The following is a 17,264-nucleotide window of genomic DNA, read 5'->3' on the forward strand; positions in this document are numbered from 1 at the left end:
TGGAGAGAGGTCTCAAGGACTTTCCTGCCTAGGATGACTTTGACCATGATCCTCCCATCACAGCTTTGTAAGTATCAAGGAGGACTGCTGAGAGCCACTGGTGCCTGCCTAATCATTGGTCTTGCTGATATTCTTGGACAGAACGGTGAGTACCCTATCCTCAAGTTGAAGTGGTGGGAGTTGGAGCCCACAGTTGGAATCCTGGTCCTGCCACCTCCAAATGGCAGGAGATCCTAAGGAACTCATCCTATCCATATGAATACCAATGGAATGTGATGTATGTCATGATTGAAAGGGCAGTTCTTGAATGATTCTAGGATAAAATTATACACAATTATATTACAGGATACTGACCGATTTTAGTTAATTCTTTATTAAACATTTAAACAATCACATTCATAAAATTTAGGCATAATAAAATACATAAGAATTGGGCCTCACATACTGCAAAAGTGCCATTTTTCTGCCAGGACTGGGATTGAAACTCATGGTCTTGGTAACTCTGTTGCACTGTGTGGGAATGGGAAGCTGGCCTCCTTGAAGTCAAGAAATTCAGGTCTGTTCCTCATGCCTAAAACAGATCCCCACCACTAGAAAACATCCTGTTCATGTACAATTTACATATATGATTTATATTTATATACATAAGTTGACTCCATATTGCATTCAGTAGTTAATTTATTTTTTTGTTTTATTCATGTATTGACCATTTATTTTATTTACTATTATGGAACATAAAACATTGATTACATTGATTATACAGGATATAGGTCTTCATCCCTGACACCCAGGACTTTCACAGAAAAGGAAAACATGTGTCACCATTATCTTCTTACTCCACGATTCATTTTTGGTAATGCTGGCATCTGAATTCAAGGCCTACAAGCCCACAAGGCCCAATTCATGAATGGGTGAGTGTTAGCATGCCATCCTGTGGCAAATTGAGCTGACAGAGTGTTCCCAGGACCTCAGGTCAAGCCCCAGGGGTTACCAAAATAAGAAAAGATTGACATGCAGATGGCAGTACGCTAATAAATATGTCTATACATTATTCACTTATATAGACTACATTCTTACCAATTCCTGGGTATTAATTCTGCCTCAATGTAATTAATAAATTGTTTTCATCCGTAAACTATTAATGAAATCAGTGTCCTGAAATTATTGCGTTCCTTTAAGTAATTATATTCTTTCAATGCTTCATAAATATTAAATCAAATCAATCAGCCTCCTGAAATTTTAATTTAATTTTATAGAGCATCTTCCATGATCAATTCATTCAACCATGACATTGACAACATTCCATTGTTAATCCTGATAGTCTGGCAGCCTTCAGCAATGCAAGTTGAAGTACCCTTTGCAACAGTGTCACTCAGACCAATGAGGGTCACCATACAAAGGAAGAAAATATAAAATGGCCATATTTTTTCTGTGCATTGCTTTCCCTGCAAGGCCTGGGGGTCTAGGGTCCCAGGAGGAGCTGCAGATCTAGTGGCTGTACCCCAGCCTAGGGTGATCAAACCTGAGGCAGAGTTGCCACGACCTGAGTTCAAGCACCGTATTGAGAAAAGTAAAATTAAAAAAATTTAGCTCCCTGGCTTGCAATTCACGCTGTTTATTCTTCCAGGCTTTGGATTTGAACTCAGGATCTGGGTAAACCTACAGCAATGGGGATGAAGATAAGAAAGTCAGGCCTGTTCACTAGTCCTGAATTCAAGCAACAGCCCCGGAAACATACTATTTATACACATTGTAAAGATAGGATTGATAATTACCTATAGATGTTCAGTCCATACATGTTTGGTGTGGTTGTTCTTGTATTTTTTGTTTATTAATTTATTTACCATTGATTGTACTATGATGAAACTCCTTCCATGTATTACATTGATGACATCCTTTCACAGAGCATCTAGATTTATAGAAATGTTCTCCATCATGCCAGGATTCTCAGGATCACCAAGGATATTCAGAGAAAAGGAAACCAAGTTTCACACTTGGCCTCTTACTCCATGATTCACTTGTTGGTAGTGCTGGGATTTTAACTCAGGGCCTAGTAGGGCCAACTGGCCAATAAGTCAAGGTGAACACACTAACCTGTGAGCAACTAATGAGCTAGGCCATTCCCAGGATCTGACATTGATTACCAGGGTGGTCCACTATAGTCATGAATTCATACTTTAAACATATGATCTATATTGACAAACATGTGTGTAGAGCATCTTGTAGAAGTTCGGTGAACTTCTCCTGATTTTGTCTCTACTTCATGGAGGTATTTTGTATTTGACTAAGTAAGGTGACAGGTTTAACTGTGCTGACATGGATGACAACCTGTTCCCATGGTTATAGGGCTGCCTATGAATTCCCCTTCCTAGTTGAGACTCAGGACTTACACAGGAGAGGAAAACGTTTACAACAACTGGCTTCTGACAACAGGATGAATCTTTTGTGAATGCTGGGATTTAAACTCAGGTTTGGATAGCACTGTTGCACTGAGGAGGAAGGGGAAGCCCATCATCCTTGAAGACTAGAATGTCAGGCCTGGTCCAGGACCTGATTTGAAGCCCTAGCACTGAACAAAATAGCAAGCCCACCTTTTTTAAACATAGGATCTCTCTTTACCTACAGGTGTGTTATGCATCTTGCATTCAGTGTATTTATACTTTTTATTAATTTTTTATTTATCTTATTCATGGATGTATTGTGCATTTTATTGAATATGTTGACAGATATAACTGTGCTTACATGGATGACAACCTATTCCCATGGCTATTGAGTTGCTTATATAGCATTTTCCATCCTCAATGAGACCCAGGACATTTACAGAACAGGAAAACGTGTGCAACCCTAGGCTTTTCACATCAGAATGAATCTTTGGCAGTGCTGGAATTTGAACTCAAGGCCTAGCAGGCCCAATTGGTGAATGGATCATGGTGAGCACACCAGCCTATGAGTCACTAAGGAGTTAAGCCATTTCTGGGACCTGAGATGGAGTCCTGGTGGGGGCCAGTATAGTCATAAATTCATAATTAAACAAAGGATATATATTTCCAAATATGGGTGGGAGACATCTTGCATTTGGTGTAGTCATTCTCTTTATATTGTGTCTTATTCATTGATGTATTGTGTATTTTCTTTTTTTTTAATTTTTATTTTTTATTGTGAACATACTGTACAGAGGGGTTACAATTACATGGACAAGATAATGAGTACATTTCTTATCAAGCATTGCAGCCTCCTCCTTTGTCTACCCTTCACATGTCTTCCCAGCCACCCCCCTCCCCGACCCTATCCTCCCCACCCACACACCAAAGTTGTAAAGTTCGTTTTCGACATGAAAACTTGTACTTCTAATTGTTGTAACGGGTCCACAGTTATCCTTAAACGACTTGTTTTTCCTCTTCTCCTCCAAAAATTGTACTGACAGCAAATACAGTGAAAGCAGGGTTTATACTGTAGGGGAAGGACATACAAAGCAACAAAGAAATAATATTATAAATGAATTAGAAACAATTGCATGAAAGAAAAAAACATTTGAATACATATCTTAGGGTTCATTTCTCTAACATCACCTTATCTGACATTTTCTGCTTGACTCAGACATATACTAGATATTGCAAATAAGCGAAACTATGGGATCTATGTTTCTTTGGACTTGGCTTACTTCACTTAAAATAATTTTTTCCAAGTCTTTCCATTTCCTAACAAATTGGGCAATGTCATTCTTTCTGATGGAGACATAGAATTCCATTGTGTATATATACCACATTTTCTTGATCCATTCATCTACTGAGGGGCATCTGGGTTGGTTCCATATCTTAGCTATGGTAAATAATGCTGCAATAAACATAGTTGTGCTGGAAGCTTTAGTGTGGTCTTGTTTGTAAAAATTTGGGTAAATGCCCAAAAGTGGGATTGCTGGGTCATAGGGGAGCTCTATGTGGAGTCTTTTGAGAAACCTCCATACTGCTTTCTAACGGGTTTGAACAAGTTTACACTCGCACCAACAATGAAGTAAGATTCCCTTCTGTCCACATCCCCTCCAGCATCTGTTGTTATTAGAGTTCTTGATTTTTGCCATTCTAACTGGGGTGAGCTGGTATCTCAATGTTGTTTTGATTTGCATTTATTTTATGGCTAGGGAGGTTGAGCATTTCTTCATGTGTCTATTGGCCATCCTTCTTTCTTCTTCAGAGAAGTTTCTCTTTAAGTCTTTAGCCCACTTATTTATTGGGCAGTTCTTTCTTTGAGGATTTCTTGTTGGAGGATTTAATTTTTTGAATTAGAAGTATATTTTAGATATGAGACCCTTGTCCGTTGTATGGCTAGTGAAGATCTTCTCTCAATCTGTGGGCTTTCTATTGATCTTGCTAGCTATGTCCTTTGCCATGCAGAAGCTAGGCAACTTCATGCAATCCCATTTGTCCAAATTTTTTTGATTTGTTGTGTTTCTGGGTATCTATTAAGGAAATTTCGGCCTGCACCAAGGAGACCTAGGGTTTCTCCTGTAATGTTTCCAGAGTATCTGCTTTGACTCTGAGGTCTTTGATCCATTTGGAGTTGATTCTAGTGCAAGGTGATATTTAACGATCTAGTTTTAGTTTTCTACAAGTAGTTAACCAATTTGACAGCACCATTTACTGAATAGGCTGTCTTCCTTCCATTCTATTTTTTTAGCTCCCTTATCATTAGATGGCTATAGGTCTGTAGGTTCATTTCTGGGTTTTCAATTCTATTCCATGGGTCCTGAGGTCTGTTCTTGTGCCAGTACCAAGCTGTTTTGATTACTATGGCTTTATAGTAGAGTTTGAAATTTGGTATTGATATTCCTCCAGTAGTGTTCTTTGCGTTGAGGATTGTTTTTGCTATTCGGGGTCTTTTATTGTTCCATATGAATTTTTGGATTGCCTCTTCTATTTCCTTGAAGAATGAGGTTGGAATTTTGAGAGGTATTGCATGGAATTTGTAGATAGCTTTGGGAAGTATTGCCATTTTCACGATGTTAATCTTTCCAATCCAGGAGCATGGAAGGTTTTGCCATTTTCTAAGTTCTGTTTTGATATCCTTTTTCAAGTTTTTAAAGCTTTCACTTCTCTTCAATCTAGTATTAGAATGCTTAGCTACAGCAATAAGACAAGATGCGTACATAAAGGGGATCCAAATAGGGAAAAAGAAATAAAACTCTCCCTCTTTGCAGATGACATGATCTTGTATTTAAATAATTCCATAGACTCCACTCCCAAATTACTCAAGCTGTTTCAAAACTTTGACAAAGTAGCAGGGTATAAAATTAACCCCACAAAATCAATGACTTTTCTGTATGCCAACAATGAGAAAAGTGTGGATGAAATTAGGAAAGCAACTCCATTTGTAATAACCCCACAAAAAATAAAATACCTAGGAATTAACTTAATCAAAGTAGTGAAGGACCTCTATGATGAAAAGTATTGTGTATTTTCTTGAGTATAGGTTGACAGATATCACTGTGGTGATCTGGAAGACAACCTATTCCCATGAGTATAGAGTTGCACCTTCTCTATCGTAGCTGAGAACCAGAATTTGCACAGCACATGAAAACGGTGCAACGACTGGCTTCTCACATCAAGGTGAATTTTTGGCAGTGCTGGGATTCGAACTCAAGGCCTAGGAGGCCCAAATTCCCAATGGGTCCACGAGAACACACCAGACTGTGAGCCAAGAAGGAGCTGGGCTGTTACCAGTAACTGAGATTGAGTCCCAGAGAGGCCAAAATAGTCCTCAATGCATCATTAAAACATGGGATGTATATTCACATCCGTGTGTATACCGCATCGTATATTAAGTGTAGTTCTTGTCTTTGTTTTGTATGGTATTCATGGATGTATTGTGTATTTTTTGAGTATATGATGACAGGTATAACTCAGCTGACATGTATAACAACTTATTCCCATGACCACAGGGTGGCCCATGCATTCTCCATCCTAGCTGAGACCCAGGAGTTGCACAGGAAAGGAAAAAAGGGGCAACAATTTGCTTCTGACATCAAGATGAATCTTTTGGCAGGGCTGGGATCTGAACTCGGGGCCTAGAAGGCCTAATTGGTGAATAGTTCCACATGAGCACACCATGAAGAGTGAGCCATGAAGAAACTAGGCTTGCCCAGTACAAAGAAATAATCTGATAAATATGTTAGAAACAATTGCAAGAAAGAAAAAATACATTTCAATTCTTAACTTGGGGTTCATTTCACCTATTATATTGATCTGGTTTAATCAATTCTCTGCCTTCACTACCAGATTATTTGAAGAATACATACAATAATTGCACTGAGAAGTGATTTAGAGAAATAATTCATATTGTTTACTTTTAATTTTTTGAGGTAAATACTTGGATTCAAATTCAGAGCCTTGCATTTGCCAGGCAGGCCTCTGACCACTTGAACCATGTCACATCCAGTAATTTTTCTTTGATTATTTTTGAGATAGAATCTTGTATTTGTTTATTCCTAAGCTACCTGGATAGTGAATTTCCTAGTTTATGTTCAACATAGGTAGCACGACAGCCACTCATTGGCACACCTAGCTTTTATTGATTGAGCTGGAGGTCTCTTTTATGTTTTCCAACTTGACCTTGAATTGCAACTATCGACATTTCTATTTTCAGAGTAGCTAGGATTATAGGTATAAACACCTCATTTGACTTCTATTGTATATGTTTACGAAAATTTTGAAAGCATGAGAAAATCCTCTAGAGTTACTAACCATATCCAGATTCTAGGCGAGACACTAATGATTATTCTGTCAAAAATTTTTGACATTATTCTGACAAACTTAAATTTTTCTTTTTCAAAATACCGTACAGAGGGGTTTCAATTACATGGGTAAGGTAATGAGTACATTTCTTACCAAGCATTGTTGCCTCCTCCTGTTTCCACTTCTCATCCCTTCCCATCTCCCCTCTCCACCCCCCCAACAGAAAAAGTTGTAAAGTTCCTTATTGGACATAATGACTTGTATAGCTCATTGTTGCAATGGGTCCGACCTATCCGTATTTAAAGGTTGGATTTTGCCCATTCCCTCCACAAATTATAACAATATCAAATAAAATGGAAGTAGGGGTTTATACCATGGGGTAGGGACATACAAAGCAACAAAGAAATAATCTTACAAATATGTTAGAAACAATTGCAAGAAAGAAAAAAAAACTTTTCAATAATTATCTTGGCCTTCATTTCACCTAACATGAACTTATCTTACCTTTTCTGCTTGTCTCAAAAATATACTAGTTTTTGCAAATAAGGGAAACCATGGGACCTATATTTTTGGGCCTGGCTTACTTCACTTAATTTTTTCCAAGTCTGTCCATTTCCTAACAAATGGGGCAATGTTATTCTTTCTGATACAGGCATAGAATTTCATTGTGTATATCTACCACATTTTCTAGATCCATTCATCTAATGAGAGGCATCTGGGTTGGTTCCATATCTTACCTATTATAAATAATGTTTCCATAAACATAGTTGCGCTGGAAACTTTAGTATGGTCTTGTTTGTGATAATTTGGGTAAATGACCAAAAGTGGGATTGCTGGGAAATAGGGGAGCTCTATGTGGAGTCTTTTGAGGAACCTCCATACTACTTTCCAAAGTGGTTGAACAAGTTTACACTCCCACTAACAATGCACTAAGATTCCCTTCTGTCCCCATGTCCTCCAGTATCTGTTGTTATTAGAATTCTTGATTATAGCCATTCTAACTGGGCTGAGGTGGTATCTCAATGTTGGGTTGACTTGCATTTCTTTTATAGCTAGAGAGGTTGAGCATTTCTTCATATGTCTATCAGCCATCCTTCTTTCCTCTTCAGAGTTTCCCTTTAAGTCTTTAGCCCACTTATTTATTGGGCAGTTGTTTCTCTGAGGATTTGTTGTTGGGGGATTTAATTTTTTGAGTTCCAGGTGTATTTTAGATGAGACCCTTGTCCATTATATGGCTAATGAAGATCATCTCCCAATCCGTGGGCTTTCTATCGATCTTGCTAGCTATGTCCTTTGCCTTGCAGAAGCTCTGCAACACATGCACATGTGCGTGTGTGTACTCGCACATGCATGCACACATACAAAAACACAAATGAGTATTTCAGTGTGAAGTTTATATTTTTTTTATCTTGCTGTACTTTATTTCCCTGTATTAGTTCACAAATTAACAAAATCAGCTAAGGACATATTTACATAAAATTCATCATGTTTCTCTAAAATCAACTCTCTTTTTGGAAGCCTGCTTTTATTTGACACAAAAGTAAATTATTCAGGAAGTCAATTCATCACTTTCAAGTCTATAGTATTAGATGATTTTTTAGGTTCCTCCTAGCAATATGATTTTGTGAAATCCTGCATCAAGCAATATATTTCTTTCACTAGAAGAGAAACCTCTGTCAAACAATTAATAATAGCTTATTCTCCTCTTGGCATTCATCTGTAGTTTTATTTTCTTCATATATTTCATGATCTGTCTGTGTATGCCAAAGACTGCCATGAAAATAAAAACACCCTTCTCAGGGGTTAGCATGTGTATACCATTCATAGATACTGAAATTGCTTTGGAATAAATAATGTTCACCCTGACTATCTTGAGAAAGAAGAATTGGTTTCTCAGCACTTTAGGTAAGAACTTGGAAAGAAACAAAAGGAAAAGTGAGGAACAACTCAACACATAGATTCAAATGAAATAAACAACCCAAAAAAACACAAATTAATTCATTACTCAAGAACCTGCAGGAAATGAAAGATTTAGAAAAAAAATCAGGTATGACAAGCTTATGAAATTCGTGACTACATGGGAGTGCAATGTTGTGAGGATAGTGGCAAAAGCCCAGACGGAACAGAAAGTTCTGTACACAATGCCATGCACCTGTTATTCTAAATTCCAGGTAGAATAACATCAAGTGGACTGAGGCCAAGTTCATACACAAGTAGGAAGCCATTTTCTAGCTGAAAAATAATCAGGATTACTTAGGGCTGAGGGCATGACAAAGTGGTAAGAACACCTATTTAAGGGGAACAAAACACTCATTCAAACTCTAATATTAGGGTTATTAAAGAAAAAAGCTATGATTTTAATAATTAGAACAATTGTAACACTTGAGTATTTGAGTGGGGAAAATCCATTAGAGAGATAGAATGAAACCACATTCCAATGGTCCTTTAGTGATAATGTTTAGTGGTACTTTAAGCAAAACAGAGTTACCTTGCAAATGAGCATGGATGTGCATTTGGGTGATGGAAATACTCTACTTACACAGGTGTAAATTAAATAGATTTTTTGGGGGGTTGATTGTAGTTCTTGAACTAAGAGCCTGGGTGATGTCCATGAGCTTTTTCTCTCAAGGCTACCACTCTAATACTTTGATCCTCAGTTCCAATTCTGATTTTCTGTTGGTTGTTTGGAGATAAGAGGCTCATGGACATTCCTGCCCAGGATGGCTTCAAACCATGATAGTCAGATCTCAGCCTCCTGAGTTACCAGGATTCCAGGCATGAGCCGTCGATGTTTTTAATAATTTAGTAAATTGTATAGTTACAGAAGTTATAAATAATCATTGTAACCTGTGTATTATATGTGTATATGTATAGAACAATACATACAGTTAGAAATATATTAACATATTTTTGCATCTGCAGTAGATTTATGAAATAACATTTCATTATAAAATAAAATGGAAACAAAAGTTAATAAGGAGCAAAACAAACGGAATTGTTACACATTTCTTTTTGTTGAATGGAATGTGAATTGTGAGAATCAGTTTGGGAAAACCATCACATTGCACATCATAAAGTAACACAATAAAAATCACAGTAAAAGATGTTAGAAATAACCACATGATAAAATAACAGGTAGAATTTGCCAAATGCTAATTGATTGTTTTTCCAAGTACTTTACCTATGGTATCTAATTTAATCCTCACAATAATTCCATAAAGTGGAACTACTTACATTTTTAATGCTCAGACGATGATATTGAAGTCCTCAGAGTTGGAATTACTAGTACAACATTGCACACGTGGTAAGTGTTAGCCAGAGGTTCATCTCCCACTGAATCAATTAACCTCATTCTATTTTATGACTAAAATACCAGCACTTAGTCTACTAATTCTAGGAAACTTTCCCAGAATTATTGTGTACACTCATAATATTTCACTTTATCTTTGTTAGAAAATAGGGAACTGTAATATGAATACTAAAAGTTCATAATCAATGAATACCTCCCTGGTGAAAAGAATTGCTAAATTATAACATTCTTGGTTTCTAGGTAAAAATAGCAGAAATCATATTCTATCCCTTTACTCAACACTGACTGCCTGGGGACCCTATCTTTGTTTAACACTGTCTTACTGAAAGAATGACCTCCCCAATTCCTGATGGAAACAGACTGCAGGTCTTATGGACCAATCATTTCCACATTGTAGCTCAATTAAGTTGTTTACCATTAGAAGTATTTTAATTGCTTTTTATACCCAACATTTTGAGAGAAAGGTACTACTTTAAAATGCTATTAAAATAAGACATATAAAAATCACCTTTGTCTCTAGATAAATATTTTACCTTTCATGTATCCAAAAATGCAGTCTGACCAATCATTAATGTTAGGAATGAGAGGATAAAAATCATAGACAACAAGACCTAAGTATGAATTAAAGCCTCTACAACTTGTGAATACAATTGGTTTTAAAAGACATAAAGGGCTGGGAAGGTGGCTCAGTGGTAGAGTTCTTGCCTTGCATGCGTGAAGCCCTGGGTTTGATTCCTCAGCACCACATAAGCAAAAAGAAAAAAGCCGCAAGTGGCGCTGTGGCTCAAGTCGAAGAGCACTATCCTTGAGCTGAAGAGCTGAGGGACAGCGCCCAGGCCCAGAGTTCAGGCCCCACTACCAGACCCCCTCCTCCCCCCAAAAGACATAAATACTACTATATTTGTTCAAAATTTCTCATGATGCTGAAGATTCAATTGTAAACTCTTAACAGTTGAAAATAACTCATTTTCTTGGGAGTAGGAAACAAAACACAAGATTAATCCTAATCATTTCCAAAGACATTTATTTACACTACAAATTCACTCTTATAACTACAAAGATTCTAAAAATAACTGAATCATAGTGTCACAAAGACATAATTTAAATTCATCATGTACATTCAAAGGACTACGCTAATAGAAAACAAAGTTATACTAATAATTAGCTCACCCAATTCACTTCCATTCTTTTAGTCTATATCTTTTAGTTTCATAAGAACTGTCTTTTCATAAAATGATGCATAAAAAAAACCTATATCCCCACTTACATTTTCAGATTTTAACAATGTTTATTTCAGAAATGTCTTTAGCTGTGTAGTCAATGAACTGAAATAACACTAAAATATTCAACGGGTTTTCAGAAATTGCAAGACTTGCTCTGGAATGTTATTTCTATTGGAAAAGATATTCAAAAAGCCTTAATTGTTAAAGTTGTGATAGTTACTCCCACAAAAGAACTATTAATGAAGAAACCTTTGTATGTAAAATACAACTTCAAATGCATCCACAATCTGGAGGTTACTCATGCTTTTTTTTTTGCAATGTGTATCTAACAAACATATACACAATACTGATTTTCAGTCAATATGATGGGATATTCAAACCTAAAAAATACGGGATTTATTATCTTAGTGTGAATAGATATGATCTTACAAAAAAGTTATTTTCAACAGAAATCCGTTAAGAGTTTATCCACCTTGAGTTTCACAGGAATAACCAGAGAGTAATACCTGTTTGGTCAAGTCAGTCAAACTCACTCCATGAGTATATCTTAAAAGTATAACCAATTTAAGAGGTCAAATACATATTTTGTACTGACAGTCATTTTACAACAATAACTTACTACCCAAATATATGTGTATCTTATTGCCTAACATATACAAAGAGCTGAAAGTGATCTCTTTTATCTAACTTAATGTTGTAAATACTTTGATTATGATGATGTTATTATTTGACAAATAAAATGTAAAGAAGGGTGGTTCCACTGAAATGACAGGACGGAACACTGATAAATAACAACATTGCAACACAGCTCTTTTCAGCCTCACTCTGTCCTCATTGGCAAGCAACATTGCAAACGAACACACACACACACACACACACACATACATACACATGTGCGCACATGTACACACACATATACATGCATGTCAAATTCGGGGTTTATTGTACAAAAAAGTTCAAGTAAAATATTAGTGATTAGGAAAAATAATAATTTGCCTTTTTACAAAATAATACATAATCCAGTCACCATGGTTGTTACATTTTACCTGTCTCTCCACATGTGACCATTTAATTTATTTTTAGTTCATTCACTCATTCATTAGTTTGGTGCTAATACTAGAGCTTGAACTCAGGGCCTGGCTCTGTCTCAGAATTTGTTATTTATTTTGTTTTAGTTTTCTCAAGGCTAGCATTTTAGTGCTTATAATACAACTCCATTTCAAGCTTCTGTGGTTACTTTCAATTCATAATCTAATGGACTTTTTTTTCTTGGTCTGGTTTCAAAGCACAATCATCAGATTTCGTCTTTCTGATTAGGTAGGATTAAAGACCTGAGCCACCCGTGTGGCTCCTACTTTTTCCTATACTTATGTAATGCACATACTTATATAGTAATTTAAAACTGAAAGCACAGAAGCAAGATGTACAGTGATGATATTGTCCTGTCAGAAATTCAAGTTAGTAATGTAAATTTCTTCTTAAGACCATACACAAAAAATATTTAAGAAGAAATCTGATGGGGTGTGTGTATGTGTGTGTGTGTGTGTGTGTGTGTGTGTGTGTGTGCTGTTGCAATATGTTCCACATATAAGCACTGTTCAGGGGTGTCCAGCCATTCACAGTTATTGGATGAATATCTGCCTTGAGATACCAACTCATGGACAAGGTCTAGGTGTCCATTCTAGGCTTCCCGATGAAGAGGGGTATACTCATCCTCATCCCTAGTATTCATATGAGTGGCCTCTTTGGAAAGTAGTGTCTGCACTGTAGTAAGCTGCAAGGCAAGCACTCTACACTGAGCCACCTTCCCAGCCCAAGGATTAAGATTCTTGTCTGTAATTTGGTCAAAGCTATGTCTCTTTATGTAGGCGACTAAAAATGTATTTACTAATTTCAAGTAAATACATAAATTCTATTTCCATCTCTTTTAAAAAATAAAAAATTGTTTGCTCTGTAATTGATTAGAAGCATGGATTTTGTGGCTAGCTAAGTCATTGCACATCTGTGTCTCTTTTCCTCTCTCTCTTTCATGATTGCTCCATAATTATCCTAATTTATTTTGCTTTTATATTTTTGATTGCATCATTTCACTTTCTGCTCTGCCATTTCCCAAAACAGCACCACATAAACAGAAAAATCCAGAAGTGGTGCTGTGGTTCAAGTAGTACAGCGCTTGCCTTGATTTGAAGAGCTCAAGGACAGTGCCCAGGCCCAGAGGTCAGGCCCCACAAATAATTTTAAAAAAAAAGAATCTAAATACTTGATAATTCTACTAACAGATCTGACTGAAATCAGTTGAATCACACTTTTCCTGTACAATGAAGGAACAGGTCCAGGCTAGGAAAGCAGCTAGAGAAGGCAGGCAGAATGTATCTGTGACAAAACTTTGTGGAAAATGGAATCGAGGATTACTTACTGGTGATTCACTTGCGCTTGAAGCATGATTCTGAACTATTGCTTGCTGATTCTGAACTATTGCTTTGATCATTATATTCTCCAAGAAGAAAAAGTGAAATTTAATTGGCAGCAAAGGACTACTAATACATTTTGACTTCTCATTAAGCATCTTCAATCATCAAAATCACCTGCAGACAATAGATAGGCCTATTTTTATATGAAAACAAGTGTCTTTAAAAAACAAGAATTTAGGTAGTCATACAAAGGACTTCTATTTTACTACTGCATTATACATTTTTTATAATGTTGAATACCAACATTAGAAAGCTACTAGAAAGCTCTTAAAGACCATATGTTGAATAGTGAGTTCTCTTACACTATAACATGGTATTTCCCAAATCATTTACATAGAAGGCATTGTTTCCTATTTTCTCATTCCTAGAATAAGCTGCACATGAAGACACCACTGGTCCTCATTTTCACTCTGTGCCTTTGAATACTGAGGAAAATCTTTCCTCTGCTCTCTATCAATTCACTACTCTCCAGTTAGAATAATTTAGAATAGTAAAAATGGAAAAAGAGAAAATAAATCATGGTGAAAATACATATGCAAAAAATTCACCAGTTTTTTCTGACTAGTTCAACCAATGTGAACTATTGGGGAAATACATGGACATCTCATTCCTACATCTCAAAGTCTCTGGTTAGGTAATTCTGATGAAGACAAGGAACAAGATGAAATAGTGAGGAATGGTATGAATTGCAAGAAAAAAATGGAGTAGGATCCAAACAAATTTCTTCTTTGGGATGCCAAAATTTATCGGCTTACCATGGTGCGGAGACTACTTTCCAAAAAGGCCACCCAGATTAATACTAGGGATGAGGATGAGTATACCCCTCTTCATCGGTAAGCCTAGAGTGGACACTTAGACATTGTCCATGAGTTGGTAGCTCAAGGCAGATATTCATGCAATAACTCTGAATGGCTGGACACCCCTGCACAGTGCTTATATGTGGAATAATACCAGAGTGGCTTCTTTATTATTTCATCATGATGCAGATACCAATCCCCAAACTAAAGGGCTCTTGACCCCCTTGCATCTTGCTGCTGGGAATAGAAATAGCAAAGATACTCTGTATCTCCTTCTGTTGAACCATTATATCAAACAAGGTCTGGAGAACAACTTGGAAGAAACTGCATTTGATATTGCCAAAAGGATAAGTATGTATCACTACCTCTTTGAAGTTGTCAAAGGCTGTACAAATTGTTCTCCTAAGTCGTTATGGTTTGGTTAATTTCTTAAATTTCAAAAATGCCAGTCCATCTTTTGTGTCCCTACAAATTGTTTTTTCACAATACAAAGCATCAGCAATATCTTACTATAAAAATTCATGTATTCCATGGTATTCTTCCAAGTGAATTGCATGACTTTGATATCAAAATGTATTCAAGAGTTGTTTGTATACATCTATAATGATTCCTGCAGAGTTTGTGATTTTTTTAATCAGAAATAATTTTAACTTATCTGTTGTAATGAATAGTATAGAAACTAAAGATGTTCCGAGTGCATTTCTGAAAAAAGTATATCTATGTTTGTATAATGTCCATAATCTATTTCATTCATCCTAGATATAATACTTTGAATTCTACATTGTTATATCATGTATAGGTTCATTAATAAATGTGACCTTTCAGATTGCATTCCATATAGAAGGAATTTAAGATTCCTTTTTTTACTAGGTTCTTATATTATTTTATTTCTTTGGGATAAAATGGCAATGTTATCTAATTTCAAGTTTTGTAAAGGTTACCTTTCTAAGGTTAAAATTTAATACACTGATGTCAAACTAACCTTTAATTCTATGAATTACATGTATGTTACACTTGTATTTTTGTAATCAACTTTTTAATAACTTTTTTTCATTTCTTTCATCAGAAGAATGAAAAATATGGAATACTTCACAAATTTTCATATCATCCTTGTGCAAGTGCCATGTTAATCTCTGTATTGTTGTAATTTGGGTAGACCTGCTGCTGAAGCATGTAGTATACTCTAAATTTAAGTACTTAATGATATAATCTTTATAAAGGCATGTATCCATAGTTGCCTTTTTGTAACAAGGAACCCTTATTGTTCCTAAAAATGCTATTGATCTCATTTCTCTAAAAATCTGTGTATACTGGAAAAACTTATATAGTTTGTTCGATTTCTCACATTTACAATTTTTTTGTCAATGACTATTTTGTCATTTTCATTCTAAATTTGATCATACTTTGAAACCTTTACAGATAAGTCCAAAGGTGGTGGCTTTTCAAGTACTTATTTATCAACTGAGTTAACTTTGTGGAGCTAATGGACTCAAAGTAAGCCTTGCTTAAGAGCTACTTCTAACTTTCTGCAGCTTAAAATTTCCCAAATGAGGTCTTGCTGGGACAAATATCTACCTAAACCTTTACCCTTCTTCCATGTAGGAACAGACCAACCAGAATATCTTACCCTGACAGCATAGATTGTCTTACTGGAACAAAGCTAATCTTAGTTACAAGGGATCATAGAGAGATGAACAGTTCAGACAGAATTGTTCAGAATGGAAGGTATTTTATCAAAACATAATTGTTAATTATACTTATCATTTCAAAAGTAGCTAAAGCCAAGAAAGTGAAAAAAATTGTTCATATGCATGATTACCTATTGTCCTGGCCTGTCTATCATCCAACCAAGCAGGAACTTACACTTCTGACATTCTATCACCCAATATTTCCATAGTTCCTGGAGAAGTCCACATGTTTCTCCTCGATATTAGGCCTTAATTTGGTAATGTTTTAATCACAGTGTTTCCTCTTGCCTCTAGCCATAAATCTACAAATGGTAAAGCTTTAAGTCTAACTCTACCAAAAACTGAGGTAGAGGTAATGGAATAATACTTTAAAACAGAGTTGCCTTTGATTCCCTAAACACAACACCACAATGCAAAACAATTTTTATATTATATATACTTATATATTTATATGTGCTGATTTTAAATTTCATAAAGTGAATCTTACTAGAATTGATAATTTGACAAATATATTGACATTTATTCCCATAAATAAATTGGAATATAAATAATTAGGTTTATAATATATATTAGAATATAAAAAGTATTAATGCAATATCTTCGGTATAAACTTGTGATACCTTCTAAGTGTTCATGGTCTTCTGAATTCACATGGTAAAATAACAGTATTTTTTTCTGCTAATATATAAGGGATTTTATTCTGATGCTCTGTTTATTGTTTTAACTCGCTGGTCGCAAAGTGTTTTTCTCCATATTTCTGAAGCATTCTTACTGATTATACCCAAATTTTGCTGATATGATGTCTAAAAGCTATTATTTTTCTGCAGGACCCACGGGTCAGAGGATACCAGGTCCCAGTTATCTGCGTCATCAGATAACAAGGGCATGACTTCTCACATAGGCCCATGCAACATATCAACAGAAAATAATTGAAGACTCATCTCAATTTCTAATTTCCTATAATATTTCAGGGCCCCAATTCTTTACAAGAATTAGCAGTAATCAATTGTGAAATGCAAGGCAAGTTAAAATGAAAGATGAGATCAC

The 17,264-nt window shown here is 35.8% G+C and overlaps 1 pseudogene; it reads right to left on the reverse strand.

Annotated features, from left to right (window-relative positions):
* Positions 1 to 15,602: 15,602 nt before the first annotated feature.
* On the reverse strand, positions 15,603 to 15,702 carry LOC122096864 (annotated as a pseudogene).
* Between the last annotated feature and the right edge of the window lie 1,562 nt (positions 15,703 to 17,264).

Source organism: Dipodomys spectabilis, unplaced genomic scaffold (genome assembly GCF_019054845.1).
Source record: "Dipodomys spectabilis isolate Male_0828 unplaced genomic scaffold, ASM1905484v1 ptg000395l, whole genome shotgun sequence".
NCBI lineage: Eukaryota > Metazoa > Chordata > Mammalia > Rodentia > Heteromyidae > Dipodomys > Dipodomys spectabilis.